At 40.2% G+C, this 5000-nt stretch overlaps 1 non-coding gene across 1 annotated transcript; it reads left to right on the forward strand.

The window, feature by feature from the left end:
- The first annotated feature begins 1783 nt into the window (after positions 1 to 1783).
- Positions 1784 to 1902, forward strand: LOC123688455. Its single transcript, XR_006749976.1, has one exon. It is a non-coding gene; the product is annotated as a 5S ribosomal RNA (ribosomal RNA).
- The last annotated feature ends 3098 nt before the right edge of the window (positions 1903 to 5000 follow it).

Raw genomic sequence — 5000 nt, forward strand, 5'->3', positions numbered from 1 at the left:
AGGATTTCATGAATTTTTTTTTTTTTTCGAAAAAATTTTCTGTTATCGGAATTTCCTCAAATTTCATTTGGTTGCCTCCTAATGCATATTAAAAACGATAATCAACAATCAGAATCATTATTTATCATTTATTTCAATTTTTATAATGAAAAACGTTCACGTCCTTTCGCGCCTCTCGATCGTCGTTTACGTGATGCATCGGTCAGCCCTAGTTTACGTGGTGCATCGGTAAGATCGAGTTCACGTTCTGCATCGGTCTGCCCGAGTTTACGTGGTGCATCGGTAAGATCGAGATTACGTGGTGCATCGGTAAGATCGAGTTCACGTTCTGCATCGGTCTGCCTGAGTTTACGTGGTGCATCGGTATGATCGAGTTTACGTTCTGCATCGGTCTGCCCTAGTTTACGTGGTGCATCGGTGAGATCGAGTTTACGTTCTGCATCGGTGTGATCTAGTTTACGTTGTGCATCGGTAAGATCGAGATTACGTGGTGCATCGGTAAGATCGAGTTTACGTGGTGCATCGGTTCAGCCCTAGTTTACGTTGTGCATCGGTCTGGACTTAGCGATATATTTTCGACGTGAAAATGTTCCGATACAACTTTTGAACCAGGATAGTTAGAGAGATGATTTTTTCTGGGATGTACGTTGATTGGGGAATGGATTGTGGGAAATAACTTGCCATGACCGAGGTGTCCTCGAATTTTTTTTTTTTTCGAAAAAAATTTTCTGATTTTGGAATTCTCTCAAATTTGATTTGGTTGCCTCCTAATGTGTTCTAAAAGAGTAAATCAGTAATCAGAATCGAAAAATATTTTTCGGATTTTTTTTTTTTTCGAAAAATTTTTTCTGATTTTGGATTTTCCTCAAATTTGATTTGGTTGCCTTCTAATGTGTTTTTAAAGCGTAAATCAGTAATCAGAATCAATATTCATTGTCGACTTTAATTTTTATAAGGAAAAATGTTCACGTCCTTAAACGCCTCCCCATCATCAGCCCGAGTCCAAGTCGATGTCAGTCCCGAGCGGACGGTGTCAGATACTACCTATCGCCCCGGTCTGGACTTGGCGAGGTATTTCGACGTGAAATGTTCCGATACAACTTTTGAACCAGGATAGTTAGAGAGATGATTTCTTCTATGTTGTACGTTGATTGTGGAATGGATTGTGGGAAATAACTTGCCATGACCCAGGTAATCTTGAATTTTTTTTTTTTTCGAAAAAAATTTTCTGATCTTGAAATTTCCTCAAATCTGATTGCGTTGCCTTCTAATGTGTTCTAAAAGAGTAAATCAGTAATCAGAATCAATATTCATTGTCGACTTTAATTTTTATAAGGAAAAATGTTCACGTCCTTAAACGCCTCTCCATCGTTACCCCGATTCCAAGACGATGTTAGACCGGAGCGGACGGTGTCAGATGCGACCGATCTCCCCGGTCTGGACTTAGCGAGATATTCCGACGTGAAATGTTCCGATACAAAAATTTAACTGTGATAGTTAGAGAGATGGTTCCTTTTGTGATGTACGTTGATTGTGTAATAGAATATGGAAATAAACTTGAGATGACCGAGGTCTTCTGGGATTTTTTTTTTTTTTCGAAAAATATTTTTCGATTTCGGAAATCCCTCAAATTTCATTGAGATATGTCCTAATGTGTTCTTAAAGCTTAAATCAACAATCAGAATTAATATCCAAAAGTTATTTCATTTTTTATAAGGAAAAACGTTCACGTCCTTTCCGCTCCCAAAAGTGAGATATCATAGAAGATATCGCAATATTTGTTGTTTACGGCCATACCACGCTGAAATTGCCAGTTCTCGTCAGAACACTGAAGCCAAGCAGCATCGGGCGCGGTTAGTACTTGGATGGGTGACCGCTTGGGAACACCGCGTGCTGTAAGCTTTTTTTTTACGTTCTGCATCGGTCTGCCGAGATAACGTGGTGCATCGGTATGATCGAGTTTACGTTCTGCATCGGTAAGATCGAGTTTACGTTCTGCATCGGTAAGATCGAGATTACGTGATGCATCGGTAAGATTGAGATTACGTGGTGCATCGGTAAGATCGAATTCACGTTCTGCATCGGTAAGATCCAATTCACGTTCTGCATCGGTAAGATCCAGTTCACGTGGTGCATCGGTAAGATCGAGATTACGTGGTGCATCGGTAAGATTGAGATTACGTGGTGCATCGGTAAGATCGAATTCACGTTCTGCATCGGTAAGATCCAATTCACGTTCTGCATCGGTAAGATCCAGTTCACGTGGTGCATCGGTAAGATCGAGATTACGTGGTGCATCGGTAAGATCGAATTCACGTTCTGCATCGGTAAGATCCAGTTCACGTGGTGCATCGGTAAGATTGAGATTACGTGGTGCATCGGTAAGATCGAGTTTACGTGGTGCATCGGTAAGATCTACTTTACGTTCTGCATCGGTAAGATCCAGTTCACGTGGTGCATCGGTAAGATGGAGATTACGTGGTGCATCGGTAAGATCGAGATTACGTGGTGCATCGGTAAGATCTACTTTACGTTCTGCATCGGTAAGATCCAGTTCACGTGGTGCATCGGTAAGATTGAGATTACGTGGTGCATCGGTAAGATCGAGTTTACGTGGTGCATCGGTTCAGCCCTAGTTTACGTTGTGCATCGGTCTGGACTTAGCGATATATTTTCGACGTGAAAATGTTCCGATACAACTTTTGAACCAGGATAGTTAGAGAGATGATTTTTTCTGGGATGTACGTTGATTGGGGAATGGATTGTGGGAAATAACTTGCCATGACCGAGGTGTCCTCGAATTTTTTTTTTTTTCGAAAAAAATTTTCTGATTTTGGAATTTTCTCAAATTTGATTTGGTTGCCTCCTAATGTGTTCTAAAAGAGTAAATCAGTAATCAGAATCGAAAAATATTTTTCGGATTTTTTTTTTTTTCGAAAAAATTTTTCTGATCGTGGAATTTCCTCAAATTCGATTTGGTTGCCTTCTAATGTGTTTTTAAAACGTAAATCGGTAATCAGAATCAATATTCATTGTCGACTTTAATTTTTATAAGGAAAAATGTTCACGTCCTTAAACGCCTCCCCATCATCAGCCCGAGTCCAAGTCGATGTCAGTCCCGAGCGGACGGTGTCAGATACTACCTATCGCCGAGGTCTGGACTTGGCGAGATATTACGACGTGAAATGTTCCGATACAACTTTTGAACCAGGATAGTTAGAGAGATGATTTCTTCTATGTTATACGTTGATTGTGGAATGAAATACGGAAAATAACTCGCCATGACCGAGGTGATTACGATTTTTTTTTTTTTTCGAAAAAAATTTTCTGATCGTGGAATTTTCTCAAATTTGATTTGGTTGCCTCCTTATATGTTCTAATAGCGATAATCAACAATCAGAATCAAAATCCATGATCGGGTTTGATTTTTATAAGGAATAATGTTCACGTCCTTTTTTTCAACCCCGACTCATTGACGATGTTAGAACCGAGCCGGCGGTGTCAGATACGACCGATCGCCCCGGTCCCGATCGTCATTTACGTTGTGCATCGGTCTGCCCGAGATTACGTGGTGCATCGGTATGATCGAGTTTACGTGGTGCATCGGTAAGATCCAATTCACGTTCTGCATCGGTAAGATCGAGTTTACGTGGTGCATCGGTAAGATCCAATTCACGTTCTGCATCGGTAAGATCCAGTTCACGTGGTGCATCGGTAAGATGGAGATTACGTGGTGCATCGGTAAGATCGAGATTACGTGGTGCATCGGTAAGATCTACTTTACGTTCTGCATCGGTAAGATCCAGTTCACGTGGTGCATCGGTAAGATTGAGATTACGTGGTGCATCGGTAAGATCGAGTTTACGTGGTGCATCGGTTCAGCCCTAGTTTACGTTGTGCATCGGTCTGGACTTAGCGATATATTTTCGACGTGAAAATGTTCCGATACAACTTTTGAACCAGGATAGTTAGAGAGATGATTTTTTCTGGGATGTACGTTGATTGGGGAATGGATTGTGGGAAATAACTTGCCATGACCGAGGTGTCCTCGAATTTTTTTTTTTTTCGAAAAAAATTTTCTGATTTTGGAATTTTCTCAAATTTGATTTGGTTGCCTCCTAATGTGTTCTAAAAGAGTAAATCAGTAATCAGAATCGAAAAATATTTTTCGGATTTTTTTTTTTTTCGAAAAAATTTTTCTGATCGTGGAATTTCCTCAAATTCGATTTGGTTGCCTTCTAATGTGTTTTTAAAACGTAAATCGGTAATCAGAATCAATATTCATTGTCGACTTTAATTTTTATAAGGAAAAATGTTCACGTCCTTAAACGCCTCCCCATCATCAGCCCGAGTCCAAGTCGATGTCAGTCCCGAGCGGACGGTGTCAGATACTACCTATCGCCGAGGTCTGGACTTGGCGAGATATTACGACGTGAAATGTTCCGATACAACTTTTGAACCAGGATAGTTAGAGAGATGATTTCTTCTATGTTATACGTTGATTGTGGAATGAAATACGGAAAATAACTCGCCATGACCGAGGTGATTACGATTTTTTTTTTTTTTCGAAAAAAATTTTCTGATCGTGGAATTTTCTCAAATTTGATTTGGTTGCCTCCTTATATGTTCTAATAGCGATAATCAACAATCAGAATCAAAATCCATGATCGGGTTTGATTTTTATAAGGAATAATGTTCACGTCCTTTTTTTCAACCCCGACTCATTGACGATGTTAGAACCGAGCCGGCGGTGTCAGATACGACCGATCGCCCCGGTCCCGATCGTCATTTACGTTGTGCATCGGTCTGCCCGAGATTACGTGGTGCATCGGTCTGGACTTGGAGATATATTTTCGACGTGAAAATGTTCCGATACAACTTTTGAACCAGGATAGTTAGAGAGATGATTTTTTCTGGGATGTATGTTGATTGACGTACGAAACTTGGAAAAAAAATAGAAAAGACCGAGGTACTCTAGAAAAAAAAATTTATTGAAAATA

This window comes from Harmonia axyridis, chromosome X, assembly GCF_914767665.1.
Source record: "Harmonia axyridis chromosome X, icHarAxyr1.1, whole genome shotgun sequence".
Lineage (NCBI taxonomy): Eukaryota > Metazoa > Arthropoda > Insecta > Coleoptera > Coccinellidae > Harmonia > Harmonia axyridis.